General features: G+C 36.9%; 1 protein-coding gene and 1 pseudogene across 1 annotated transcript in view; one reads left to right on the plus strand and one right to left on the minus strand.

The window, feature by feature from the left end:
* The window catches only part of TENM3 (teneurin transmembrane protein 3), a 601,855-nt gene that overhangs the window by 193,684 nt on the left and 392,812 nt on the right, over window positions 1–15,359 (minus strand). The window lies entirely within an intron of this gene.
* Window positions 10,704–11,822, plus strand: LOC123847733 (T-complex protein 1 subunit zeta-like; annotated as a pseudogene).

Genomic DNA, 15,359 nt, shown 5'->3' on the forward strand with positions numbered 1-15,359 from the left:
GATAAGATAAAGCCAGATCCAAAGTGAGTGGACAAAATGCCTGCTATACAGTTCTGTACATTTTTTAAGTAGGATACAAATCTGGCTCTAAATTATTTATCTAGTTGCCAACACAAAAAAGGAAACATGATCAGTTACATGATTTGGGATGTTTTTAAGATCACAACGTTTGCTTGAGAAAAGGGTTAACTGTTAGTGGTATTGAAAATAGAAAATTCTAAGTCCTCATAGGAAAAAAAATTGAATATCCAGGGAAAATTTCAGGACCTGGGTTCAAAATGGACACAAGGAGGGGCGCCTGGGTGGCTCAGTCGGTTAACTGTCTGACTCTTGATTATGCCTCCCGTCCTGATCTCAGGGTTGTGAGACGGAGCCCTGCAACTGGCTCTGTGCTGGGTGGAGCCTGCTTAAGATTCTCTCTCTCCTGCTCCCTCGGCCCCTCCCCTACCAAAAAAAAAAAAAATGGACACAAGGAAACAGAATAGGGTCTAGATTTGGAGACAAGCACTTAGAATCTAACACTCGTGACCAGATCCACATAAGAAAAACCAAAACATAAAACTGTAGCCTTTGCTTTAAGCTGATTCATTGATACAGGCTTTCGGTAGATACGAGAAAGTTTTGGATATAATGACTCTGAGTTATACAGGGGACGGTTAGACCTCACAGAGCTTTCAGGTTTAATGTTCCTGAGACATAGCTCTGAACATGTCATTTTCCTTCTTAGAAACTCCAAATGGCTTCCTGGCACCTATAAAACATAGAATGCACTCTCTAAAGGCAAATGTCGTATTTCCTCAGTTAGCCCTCAAAATATTTTTGCAAATGTTTCCCCCATGAAGCCCCTTCATGTATCTTGTTCTAGTCAAGCTTGTTGTATCCACTGTATAACTCACACCTTTCCACACAAGCATATTTGCTTCTAACTGGAAAGACATTTTCCTCCATCTTCCTATATCCAAATCTTACATACTTCAAGCTCTAAGAAAGATGACATTCCTGTTTTCTTCAAGTAGAAATCAGTTATTTCTTCTCTGAGTCTTAGAGTATTTTATCTGTGCCTTTTTCATGGCTTTTTTCATTTCCCCAATTACAATTAACTTCAGAGGTCTCATGTCTCCTGTTAGACTCTGTATGGGCAGGATTCACATCGGATTCACCTTGGAACCCCTAAGAAGCACATGGGGATAGATGTGTGGTCAGCAAATAAATATTCATTCACTCAATCCATATTTGGTTAATGAATACTTGTGAAGAATTCAATGAAGAGAATGCTGAGGTGGTGAAGAGCAGAGCCTGCCCAAGCACCTTTGATTGTAAGGTAATTTGCAACCTGTCTCACTTCCTTATTAGCTCAATTCTTAGATCCTGAAAGACTGGGACTCTAACTTAAATTTCTCTGGACTTTTCAATATCTTCGCTCGGCTTTGTACTTCAAAGACTCCTAGAAATGTGCTGTCTGATTGGTAACAATTAGGCAATAATGGCACCTTTGGGGCTCATCCCACAGAGGCAGGGCGCCATGTTATTTCCCCCAGACATCAGGTTTTAGGAATATTTCTTTGTAACCACAGCAGATGTTCCAATATTCAAAATCTACCTTTTAAGGTGTGAAAATAATGGAAAGATTACATAAATACGAATATATAAAATATAAACCTATAAGATATGAAACAATATATAAAAAATATATATGTATCTATATATAGTATAGCTTAACCAAACACAGTTATGTCTTCCTTGTATTTTAAAAGTTATGATTAGAAATGTTCCAGATTAGGTATTTTAGAAAAGGTGTAGGTTATTTTCTCAAAATATTCTTCCCTGCTTTTTTTTAAAAATACAATTCTTTGCATAATGCTTACTATAAATCATGTATTATACTCAACGAAAGTCTTTACTCACTATACTCCTTCTTTTTGCCTGACTTTTTTCTTTTTCTTCCTTTTTTAAAATTTTACGTGCCTGACTTTTTTCAAGTTCTTATTGCTCATATAACTTCATGACACCCTAGCAGCTGCTTGTTTTTATTTGGTAAAAATAATTTAGAGCAGATAATTTTTATTTTTAAAAAATTTTAAAAAGCTTTTATTTATTTGAGACAGAGAGAGAGAGAAAGAGAGAGAGAGAATATGAGTGATGGGGAGGGGCAGAGGGAGAGAGAGAAGCAGGCTCCCCACTGAGCAGGGTGTGCATGTGCCTGTTCATGTGGGAGGGGCTGAAAGTAAGTGTCAGGTGAGAGGTGAGGGGGAGATTGAGCAGGTATCCCCACAGTCACCCCAACTGCTCCGTCCCACACACTTCCTTCATGAGTCTGTCCTTCTCCTTCCCTGGATCTCAGTTATGGGGCAGCAAAGGTCCCTAGAGAAGGAATATCCTACTTCACAAGGGGGATAGGAGTGAGGAGCTGACAGCTGTGTTGAATTAAAACAATTGTTTGCAACTTGAGTAAAGTCTGGTAATAAAAGACAAATGGGGGTGGGGAAGGGAGGGGGGATAGAGAGAGAAAGAAATATAAAAGGACAAAAACATTTTTAATTTTACTGAATCCCAGAGAAGTGCTGTTAGATAAAACACCTTCTAGGCAGTCATTTGCCTAGGGCTGGTGTCCCCCTGGATATCACCAGCAGCAAGTTGAATAAAGGAATAGATTCTGGTTCTGGTCCTCTAATAGTTTAATGTTATGGTACATAGACCATGTTGAAGTAGACAAACATTCAGAAGGAGCCAACCCATTTATTGGTGATTAGCAAAGATGGGGCTAAAGCCCTTGTTTCTATACCATAAAATGTGTTCATTCTCACTTCACTTCCTGGTTATATCTTTAATTTTCTCCTACCTGTTACAAATGAAACCTGAATTTTCTTCAAAGCTGACCTCTTCCTTTAACCACATCACCAAAAGAAAACAACCTTTTGTTGTACATTTTATTACCATATCAGTTTTAACTGTAGTGACCAGAGCTTGGAGTAGATGTTCCAAATGTACAAGGACCAAATCATAGTTAGCTCTTGAGTTTTAAAATCCCAATCTAATTCTTGGATTTAGCTTAATCTTGTGTTCCATTATCAACTAACTCTGTGGCCTTATGGAAATTAATTCCGATGGTAAATTTAGGTAACAACACCTCTTTCATCTGGCTACATTCCAGGAGCTACTAGGAAGGGTGTAATATAAATTCAAAAATTTTTAAGACAATGAAAATAGTAAATTATACATAATTTTTTCCTTTGCCCAGAAAATCTCATATATACTTTACAGATATTTAGCTGTCATTATTTCCCTACGAGGAAAAAAAGTTAAGTAGCAAGACTTTTCCTTATAAATGGGGAAAATTTGAGTTAAGGAGATATGTCTTTTTAGTCAGACCACACTTCAGTGGAGCTCATATTAGAGCACAAATACTTAGATATTCAGGGTGACTCCTCCTCTCCTTTCCCCCCCCAACATTGCTATACTAATAAGATAACCAACTAAAATGGTAAAGGGGAAACTGGAAAACAAAGGCCTCACCTCACTCAGAAAATGACTTTCACATAAACTTGTTCTTCTGGTTTGTTATTTTATCTAGTGATTCTCACATAAGACAAGTCTTTGAAAGTCAACTGTTCACTGGTGCACCTCTATAAGCCTTTGGTTAAAATATGGCACCATGTAAAAATTTCCACCACAAATGATCTGTCACTTAAACATTTCACACAGCTGCATGCAAATCAAATGAAAATTTTAAATGTGCTTTAAAAACCATAAAATACTATATAAATAAATAATATTGTTCTCATCACCCACCTTCATGACCAGACAACTGATTGCAAGATAATTTATATAAAGACATTTGAGTATGAAAACCTGAGAGATAAATGAGAAGATACGAAAGAAAAACTTGTACTGACCAGAGGATATAATTTCAGTGAGCACAGATGAACCGATTTACTGTACTTACTGAGTTAGTGAGAATTTGGTTTAGTTTCCTTAGGGTCATACCTTGAAATGAGGATTAGAAGAAAGATTTAAAGACTTTAAACCTTTGCATTCTTTTCCTTTGAGAGTCCACTGTACTTTCTATTTCAAACCATGTGGCCATCTGGATGACCCATCAACTCCCTTGCCCTAAAATGCTGGAAGCTCTGGGTAAAATATAATAAATACCTTTTGGATTGATTCATTTAGTATACGTGTTGAGTGTCTAACAGTTACCAGGCTCTGTTCCAGGCACTGTTCCAGGTAATAGCAAACAAAACAGCCAACAGTCTCAGCCTACTAGTTCAACTTATACTTTAGGTTAATATGACTTAACTGGAAAGAAAGAATAGGCCAGAAACCAAGGGGAGAGAAAAAATTTTCAGATCACCTGAGGAGATCGGCCTGTCTCTGTAAACTTTCTAATGTCCAACGAAGAAACAAGAGATAATACATCAATTGTTACTGAGACCCTACATATATGAGGCTTGGGCCCTCTGAAGTGCTATACCCTCAGCCTAAGAGTAGACTTAAAAATCTCATTGCAAATGGAACAATAAGGATTCTTGCTGGAGTTCTTAAGCCCTGCATGGGGAAGAAACCAACTCCTGAAAATTTTAACCACTGGCTTGGGCTTCCCTGGGGTTGTCATATGAGGTTGAAGCTTATACTCTCAACGTAGTTCTGGAAACCCCAGCCCATAGATTAATACTAAAAGTGCAATGCTCCTCCCTGGGGCACCTGGCAGAAACAAAAGCAAAACTTCTTTAGAAGAATATGCTCTCAACTGAAGTCACAAAGGATTTCCACAAATAAAACAGAGCTTTCAATAAATTTACAGTACCAGAAAAGATCTCCCCCAAAACTTGATAATATAGCCATCAGATAAAACTTAAGTATGTTTAGAATGATTAAAGACTTAAAAGAAATTAAAACCATATGAGTAAGACAGTATGAGAAAAAGGAAGTTAAAAAATGTGGAATGTGTATAAATAGGAAAAATGCAGCCACTGAAATCAGAAACTTACTGGATGGTTTAAACAGTATATTAGATACAACTGTAGAGAGTACCAGTGAATTGGAAAAGAGATCTGAGGAAATCACTCAGATGATGGCATCAGAAAGATGAAGAGTGCTTAAATATGAAAGAGTAGGTCTAAGACGAAAGAAGATAGGATAAAGGAGCTCAATATATATCCAGAGAGAGTTGCAGAAGGCAAGAACAGAGCTTTCTTTAAACAGCTTTTTCCAAACTTCCTAATACCATGTTTATGGCTGTCAAATTATACAGAACATGGACTTACTCATCTCTTTCTTGTTTCATATAAATTATCTCTGCTATTGTCTTTTTTGTTATTGGATGACAGCTTTTGGGGGGATATATTTTATAAAAGGTAACTTCTCTTAAATGGCTGAACTTCTCTTTGAAGATATTCTGACTTCTGTGGTTGCTGTTCAAAAGCGTGCAGCTAATCTAAAATGTCAAGCACCCTAACTTATTTCAGTGGATGGAAACAAATGTAAATGGCTACCTTGTGCTTGTAAAACAGTTCATCTTTTACTATACTTAACCCCAGTAATGCCACAGATTTATCCTCTATGGAATTCTTAGTTTTGCATAATCATTTCTCACAGAAACATACATAAAACTTACTTATTATACATGCATAGAAAACTGGATAAAAATACCTTCAAAAATGTCTCAGTATATGTTTCAATATATTCTTCCACCCATTTTAAAATAGTTTACCTAAGAGAGTAAGCAAAAAGGGAAGAGGCTATCCTAATCTTGACAATAAAGAATTGTTGACATAAAATCAATAAATACTTCTCTCCTCTCTCATTGCCTAATGAGCATTTGATTTTAGTGCAATTAAATTTTATTGACTTTAGATGGAGTACATGATATGATATAAATAAAGCACATATTTGTGATATGGATAAGGACAGGCTAGAAGGCAATTAAAAGTTATTACAATATAACAAATGGCTTTAAAGAGTAAGAAAAACAACTTGAATATTCCAAATAATGCAAATTTGCTGTACTTCTCAGATAATATATTCTTTGTCACAAAGAAGATGTCTTGTACAGAAGAAAGTACTATAAGAGGAAACAGAAGATAAAGGATTTAGTGCTGTTTTTTTTTTTTTTAAGATTTTATTTTTATTTATTTATTTGACAGAGAGATAGAGAGCACAAGCAGGGGGAGCGGCAGGCAGAGGGAGAGGGGGAGCCCGATGCAGGGCTCGATCCTAGGACCCTGGGATCATGATCTGAGCTGAAGGCAGATGCTTAATGGACTGAGCCACCCAGGCACTCCTAGTGCTGGTTTTAACTACACATAACCTCATATAAATCAACTAATGTCTGGGGCTCAGTTTTTCTCCTCTGTAAAAAAAGGGTGTTTGGGGGAAGGGTGGGCTCAGGCAATGAATTCTCAAGTTTTTTAGCTCTCCAAAATTCTTTTAGGTACTATATAATATTTTCCTGAAATATATTAAATTATGTTATGAATATTCAAATTTTAAGGTAATTAAAAGCCCCGTATTATTTCAAGTCATACATATAAAACATTTAAGGGACATACAGTACAAAATTACTTTATCTCAATTGAAGTATTATGAGAACTTGACCATATTAATTCATGGCACAGATATCCTAGCATATGATCTTGTTATTAATATTAAAAATAATATGTTTATTTTTAAAATAAACCATTCTGTATTACACATGTTGTGACTAGTAACATCATAAGGTACGTATAGTCAAAATAATTTTGTATCAAACTTAAATTTTGACTTCAGATTTTTTTTTTTAAGATTTTATTTATTTATTTGAGAGAGAGTGAAAGCAAGAGAGATCACAGAGGGAGAGGGAGAAGCAGACTCACCGCTGAGCGGAGAGCCTGATGAGGGGCTCGATCCCAGGACCCTGGGATCATGACCTGGCCGAAGGCAGTCGCTTAACCGACTGAGCCACCCAGGCGCCCCCGGCTTCAGATTTCAATATTAAAATTGCTTATGGAAACAACTGGAAAAAAAAAATCCAGCATGAAACTTTCAAACTTAAAAGAAAACTAACCAGTCTCTTAAAAGTTATGATGACAGTTATAATGCATTTTAAAAATTACAGTTAATCAATTTTAGGAAAAAGAGATTCGGTTTACTTGAAACCTTTTTCTGATTTTTCTTTTTTGAATATTTCAGCAACTATAGGAAAAATAAGTGATCAGAAAACACTCAAAGTATCCAACAACACTGCTGATCTTGTTTCCCCCAAAATACTACCTTTGCCATTGACTTTTCCCCTAGCATATTATTTGATCTCATATTTGTTATCTGCAATTTATTGAGTCCACATTATCTATAAATGTCTTACATTGAAACAGAATAAAATCTTTTAGGTTTCCTTCCAATCACATGGTGGCCTCCAGACAGAGAAGTGTGTTACCGCAAATATTAAATATTATGTAGATGCAAAAAACTTCAACAGAACCCACGGTATCCTTCCCGTTCTTGGCATGTACAATGAGGCTGATCTGTTAAGTGGAACCCCTGCAATGATGCTCTTTGATTAAAAGGGAACAAGTCATCGTTTAAGCCGACACTTGATGTTTGGTGAATGCCCTTCCCTGTCAATAATTTTGGGATAATGTTTTGTGTGTATGGCAACCCTAAAAGCCTCTTCCCAGTATATATTTTTCTGCTGCTATAATGACTTAGCACCATCAGAAAGGACAGTACAGTGAAAAGAACTGCAAAGTACTATAGAAATGCGAGGTACTATTGTTTAGGAGATTAATGATCTGGAGTTCCTGAGGCTTTGTTGTGCCTTTTAAAATAGTAGTAAGCATGACTTTTTGAATCTGGAAGGCTAGGACTTTCTATAGGATGCTAATTGCCACTAGAAACCTTCCTCTCACAATAGAGGTTCAAAAGAAAGCAGGTGACTAAGATATTCTTTCACAGATCTTCTGATCTTTCCTTTCATGAGTCCGCAAGCATTTTCAGGCCAGTTTATTAAAATTTTCCATTGAAGAGATAAGTGGATTTACAGTGGAGAAGAGTAAAAATGAGCTGGTATAGTAGTCCGCTCAGGCTGCCATAACAAAATACTACAGATTGGGGCACTTAAAACAAGAGAAATTTATTTTTCCATAGTTTTGGAGGCTGGGAGTTGAAGATCAAGGTCCAGCAGAGTCCATTTCTAGTGAGGGTTCTCTTCCTGGCTTGCAAACAGCTGCCTTCCCCCTGTGTCCTCACTGGGCAGAGCGATTTATTTTGCTAGCTCTCTGGTCCTTCTTCTTCTTCTTCCTTTTTAAATTTTATTTTATTTTGTTAGTCACCACAGTACATCATTAGTTTCTGATGTAGTGTTCCATGATTCACTGTTTTCATAAAACACCCAGTGCTCCATACAATGCGTGCCCCCCTTAATACCCATCACCAGGCTAGCCCATCCCCCCATCCCCCCCAAAACTGTCAGTTTGTTTCTCGGAGTCCAGAGTCTCTCATAGTTCGTCTCCCCCTCCGATTTCCCACCCTTCATTTTTCCCTTCCTTCTCCTAATGTCCTCCACGCTATTCCTTATGTTCCATCAGAAAGGATGAATACCCAACTTTTACATCAACATGGATGGGACTGGAGGAGATTATGCTAAGTGAAATAACTCAAGCAGAGAAAGTCAATTATCATATGGTTTCACTTATTTCTGGTCTTTCTTCTTATAAGAACACCAATCCTATTGAATCAAGGCCTCCCCCTTATTATCTCATCTAACCCTAAGTACTTCTTTAGACTTCTCATCACCAAATACAGTCACATGGGGCAGGGGTTACAGCTTCAACATATGAGTCTGGGGAGAAACAAACATTCAGTCTATAACAGCTGGGTTCAAATTCCCTGTCTAAAATTTAGTAACTATGTAACTTGAGCAAATCAATTTCCTATTCTAAATTCTCTGATTCCTCATTTGTTCAGTGGGGTTAATAATTACTCCTATACAGAGGATTAAAGGAGAAAATGTATACTGAAGTATTTTTATAAACTGTGAAGTGTTATTGTAATGTAAGGTTTTATTTTCCAGACTTCCCCATTTATTCATATAAAGCAATAAAAATATTTTTACCATATATATGTAAAAATATATATATTTACATATATATATATATATATTGACCAAAGAAGGTGTTTATATGTGAGTATGTCCCTAAGATAATTTCTTAATTTCTTTCTACAAGGTCTTTAAAAACATTCCGTTTTCATTTCTAAACTTATAAAGGCAAATAAACCTAAATATTTTTAAAAAGATTTTATTTATTTATTTGACAGAGAGAGAGACAGTGAGAGAGGGAAGGCAAGCAGGGAGAGTGGGAGAGGAAGAAGCAGGCTTCCTGCCAAGCAGGGAGCCCGATGCAGGACTCGATCCCAGGACCCTAGGATCATGACCCAAGCAGAAGGCAGACGCCTAATGACTGAGCCACCCAGGTGCCCCCCTAAATATTTTTAGAAGTATCTTCTAACATCATTTAGAGTGTTTGCTGAGGATGATAATGTATCACTAGCATAAAAGATGGAACGAGTGTACATTAATGCCAAAAGAATTCCATGTGTGTGCATGGTGGCTAAAATGTGCTTCCATGCTGGGTAATGAACTCATACTATCAGGTACTGAGTTTGTACTCTTTGCATTTAAAGCAACACAGAAGAAAATGATTCTCCCGCCGACACATGTGCAAATGTAGAAATGAATGAAACAACTTTGTGTTTTACGGCATTTACTTTGAAAATCTGATTAAGATAGATGTCTTTAGCTCCTAATTCTTCAATGTCACGTTGTCATAGTTCCCATCAGCAAGATGTTTTAAAGGCTTTAGATTAATATTGCATGCCAGAACTGAAATTACATCCTTTGTCGTTTAGTTCCTAATGGTGCAAGTGATATCTATCAAGTAGTGTTTTATGAAGCGTGCGTGATTTTTATTGCAGGCTGTTTTCACAAATCTTTTTCAGGTTTCAGAAATACTGCTTAGCGCTTACAATAAATAGGCCCTTCTGTTGAAAATCATGATGATTCTTAAAACTGAGGTGAAATCTGTATTATTAGGATTTACTTATCAATAAAAAATTCTTCTACCAGAATCTGTTGTGTTCCCATTTGCATAGTCTTGAATATATTTGCTTTTACCCAAATATTTTACTAAATCACTTCTTCTAAACATATGCAAAATATGTGCCAAATACACATCGCTCACAAAACCCTTCATCTGTAAGCATGTGCATCTTCTGCCTAGTAAGGAAAATATGTAGTATGTGGATGTACATATACATTAACTATTGAATGCTGACTGGGTTTGTGCTGCAAAATTATGTATTTTATTTTTTATATATAATTACTAATTTATTTTTAACAGAAATTCATGTCCTAACATTAATCTCAATTTCTGAAACTCAATCAAATCATATATAATTCATTTTCATTTATTAAAGACCCAGAGTCATAATATAATCTTACTTATATATAAATTAGGAGGATACAAGTGAAAAAAAGAAATTCTTGTATTTGATAAATATATACACTGCTTTGAACATAAACCAACATATGTATACTCTTGGCTCTATCTTTAACATATTCTATTCTTTCAGCCTTGGTTACCATTATCTATAAAATTAGGGGGATAGATCAGGATTTCTAATATCTTTTCCAGTTTAAAAAAAAATTCCACAATTCTGTAGCATTTTATATGCTGTATATCCTAACAGAGGCTGTGGTGGCCTCCATTTTGGCTGTTACAAAACAAGATGAACCTACTGACCTTTTCATGGCTGAGGTTATAGACATGAAACATAAATCTGAAATGAATACAAGCTTAATTGGAGGTCTTGTTTTGGACCAAGGGGCATGGCATCCCAATGTGAAAAAAAAGAGTAGAAGATTCATACGTCTTCATATGTGCAATGTGTTCTGAGAATATGAAAAAAAAAGAAGCAAATTCTGGCTTTTTTAAAAATAAGAATTCAGAAGAGAGAGAAACTAGTAAAAACTGAAAGAAAATTCATTGAAGATAACAATTAAAAACATGATAGAACTGAAAAAGAAAGTCTGTGGTGATTCAGAGAAAAGATCTGTTGTTATTTAATCAAAAGGGAACTGGCCCTTTTCCTTAGATGCTCTTGCAAAAAAAAAGAAAAAAAGGTATAGCAGTCCTGTGCAGAGCTGAAAAGAGAAATACAGAAAAGCTGACTCTTGCTCGTGGTGGGCGAGCCCTAAATTCTTTTGATGACCTAAATCCTGATTGTTTGGGACATGCAAGTCTCGTCTCTGAGTATACATTGGGAAAAGAGAAGTTCACCTTTAGTGAGAAATCTAACAATCCTTGCTCTGTCACATTACTGGTCAAAGGACCAAATAAGCACATCCTCACTCAAATCAAGGATGCAGTAAGAGATGGCTTGAGGGCTGTTAAAAATGCTATGGCTGATGTCTGGGTGGTTCCAGGTCCCGGGGCAGTGGAGCTGGCAATGGGAGAAGCCCCGATTCTAAGTCCAGTAAAGGGCAACTTGGAGTTCAAGCATTTGTGAATGCGTTGCTCATTATTCCAATGGTTCTTGCCCAGAGCTCTGGTTTTGACTTTCCAGAAGCACGAATTAAAATTAAAGTGAAAGCAGAACATTCAGAATCAGGTCAACTTGCTGGAGGTGTGCACTGAAACAGAGGTGAGCCAATGGCAGCAAGAGACGTTGGCAAATGGCATAACTACTGTGTGAAGAAACAGCTCCTTCACTCCTGCACTGTGATGGCTGCCAGCATTCTCCCGGTTGATGAGATCGTGCAAGCCACCATGTCTTCTCTAGAAGGTTGAACTGAAGCTTCCCCTGTATCATCCGAATCATGAAGACTCTACACAGTGCTCTCAAGAATAGAGCTACGGAATTTTTGTCCAAGCTTCAAATGCTTTTTCAAAGGAATTTCCCATATAAAGGAGAAAACTCTGACATCTATTTGCATTCTTAAGTTCTGGAATTATAATTGCAGCATTTTAAGAATTACGCTGCAGTGTACCTACATTAAGCAGGCCATTTTTACCAAGGAACAGGATGCTTGGCTTTAGCTTCCATGATCTAAAAAATACATGTTAGATCGGCAAATGTGATCTAACATGTATTAAGTATTCCTTCAAAAACAAAACAAAACAAAACAAAACAACCTCTCCAAGATAAAACAACTGACCGAAGACACGATAAAGGACAACAGCAAGGGGTTTATTCTGGGATGTGTCTCCCCTGGTCTATATCTCCATCGTTGATGTAAGATAAAGCTGGCTACATCTCTCCTGAGTTAGCTGTGGTCTTCAGGGATCCCACAGACATGTGTGGGTTTTGCCAACTATATGTCTCTTACAAACGAGAATAAAAATATTAACATGAAGATCGACAGTCCTACCCAGCGTTGCCCATTCCTGCCCATTCATCTTGTTTGGATAATTGCACATTTAAAATTAGAGTCTACTGATCTGGTTCTAGACATTAGGGAATAATGCACATGGAAAAGGTTTTTCCAATTCGAATTCCCCATGGCAGATCACTGCAATTCTCATTAATTCTATAAGGAAGAGCTTGCCTCTCCTTCAATGTTTACTTGAATTTCTTCTGCTGTATGTGGCTCACTGAAAGAATGGCAATAGTTCACTTTAAAAACATTCTCTCCATTAGCGAGAATCGATTTTCTAAAGCATTCCAACACATCCATATCCAGTCTATAACAATTCCTTTAACCCCTCATACTCAAAAACACTGTGTGCCTAAAAGAAAATGCTCTTCACTATAAAAAAAAGAAAGAAAAAAATAAAGAAAAAGGAACTACATATTTTTCTCTACTTTATTTTCTTTTGCTAGCCATAACTAAATTGCTTTACCCAGTAATTTCAGAAAGAAGTTACTATAAATCTAAAAGGGAGTTTCTAAAAATCTAGGCTTCATATAACTCTATAGACCCGAAATGCAAAAGTGGGGGGGCACAATGGAAGGGAGAAATCTACAGAGGAAATTTTATACTCATTAAAGTTTATTAAATTCTTTAGGCTAGGTGCTCAACATACATTATTTTATTTAATCTCACAGCCACCATAAGCTGTCGGTATTTATTCCTATTTCATAAGCAAGAAAAGAAAGTTCTGAGAAATTAAGAGCTCTCGCAATGGTCAGAGAAAATGACTCCAAAGCTTTCCATACGAATTTATACACGGATAAATTTTGATGTTTTGATGCAGTTTTGATGCAGACCTGTTGTCAAGAAGAAAATGAAGGGCGCCTGGGTGGCTCAGTCGGTTGAGCGACTGCCTTCGGCTCAGGTCATAATCCTGGAGTCCCGGGATCGAGTCCCGCATCGGGCTCCCTGCTCGGCGGGGAGTCTGCTTCTCCCTCTGACCCTCCCCCCTCTCATGTGCTCTCTCTCATTCTCTCTCTGTCAAATAATAAATAAAATCTTAAAAAAAAAAAAAGAAGAAAATGAAGATGAAATATTAACTTTAATACAGTACTGCAGACTAAGGAAACATTGGCCTTAAACCACACATTAGACCAGATATACTTCACAGATATACACAGAACGTTCCATCCCCAAACTGCAGAATGCGCATTGTTCTCAGTGCGTATGGAACATTCTCCAGGAGAGATCACATGTTAGGCCACAAACCAAGGCTCAATAAATTCAAGATGACTGAAATCCTATCAACCTTCTTCTCTAACCACAAGGCATGACACTAGACATCAATTATAAGAAGAAAACTGGAAAAATCACAAAAATGTAAAAATCGAACAACAATTTACTGAACAACCAATGGGTAAATGAAGAAATCAAATAAGAAATGAACAAATACCTAGAGACAAGTGAAAACAGATATACAACATGCCAAAATTTGGGGATGCAGCAAAAGTGGTTCTAAGAGGGAAGATCATAGTAATACAGGCTTTCCTCAAAAAAAGAAGAAAAATCTCAACCTAACTTTACACATAAAAGAGCTAGGAAAAGAACAAACAAAGCCCTCAATCAACAGAAAAAAGGACATAACAAAGACCAATGAAACTAAGACCTGGTTCTTCGAAAAGATAAACAAAATTGACAAATCTTTAGACCAACCAAGAAAAAAAGAGAGAGCGTTCTAATAAAGTCAGAAATGAAAGTGACTTTACAAAGGACACCACAGAAATAGAAATGATCATGTGACACTACTACAAATAATTAGACACCAACAAACTGGACAACCTAGAAGAAATGAATACATTTCTAAAAATAGACAATCTTCCAAGACCGAGTCTTGAAGAAATAGAAAATCTGAACAGTCCGATTACTAGTAAAGAGATTTAATTAGGAATCAAAAACCTCTCAACAAACAAAAGGTCCAGTAAATTTTACCAAACATTCAAAGAAGATTTTTTTTTTATTTTTTTTTATTTATTTTTTATTTTTTTAAAGATTTTATTTATTTGACAGAGAGAAACACAGCGAGAGAGGGAACACAAGCAGAGGGAGTGGGAGAGGGAGAAGCAGGCTCCCCGCTGAGCAGAGAGCCCGATGTGGGGCTCGATCCCAGGACCCAGGGATCATGACCTGAGCCAAAGGCAGATGCTTAACAACTGAGCCACCCAGGCGCCCCGAAGGTTTTTTTTTTAAAGATTTTATTTATTTATTTGACAGAGAGAGAGATAGCGAGAGCAGGAACACAAGCAGGGGGAGTGGGAGAGGGAGAAGCAGGCTTCCCACTGAGCGGGGAGCCCAATGTGGGGCTCGATCCCAGGACCCTGGGATCATGACCTGAGCCGAAGGCAGCCGCTTAACGACTGAGCCACCCAGGTGCCCCAAAGAAGATTTAATACCTATCCTTCTAAACTCTTCCAAAATACTGAAGAAGAGGGAACACTTCCAAATTCATTTTATGAGGCCAGAATCACCCTGATATCAAACCCAGATAAAGATCCCACAAAAAAAGAAAATCACAGGCCAATATCACTAACAAACACAGATAAAAAAATCTCAACATAATACTAGCAAACTTCATTCAATAATACATTAAAGGACTGTGTACCATGATCAAGTGGAATTGATTCTAGGAATGCAGGTTGGTTCAACATTTTATCTGTAAATCAAGCAATATGATATAGCACATCAACAAAACAAATAAAAATCATATGATCACCTCAATAGACACAGAAAAAGTATTGATGAAATTTAACATCCATGTATGATAAAAACTCAACCAACTGGGTATAGAGGGACTATACTTCAATATAATAAAGGCCACATATGACAAATCCAAAGTTATTCATACTACTCAACATCATACTTAATGGTAAAAACCAGAAAGTTCTCCCTCTAAGATCAGGAACAAGACAAGGATGCC

This window comes from Mirounga angustirostris, unplaced genomic scaffold, assembly GCF_029215605.1.
Source record: "Mirounga angustirostris isolate CCGP_5_RB_7025 unplaced genomic scaffold, mMirAng1.0.hap1 SCAF_2, whole genome shotgun sequence".
Lineage (NCBI taxonomy): Eukaryota > Metazoa > Chordata > Mammalia > Carnivora > Phocidae > Mirounga > Mirounga angustirostris.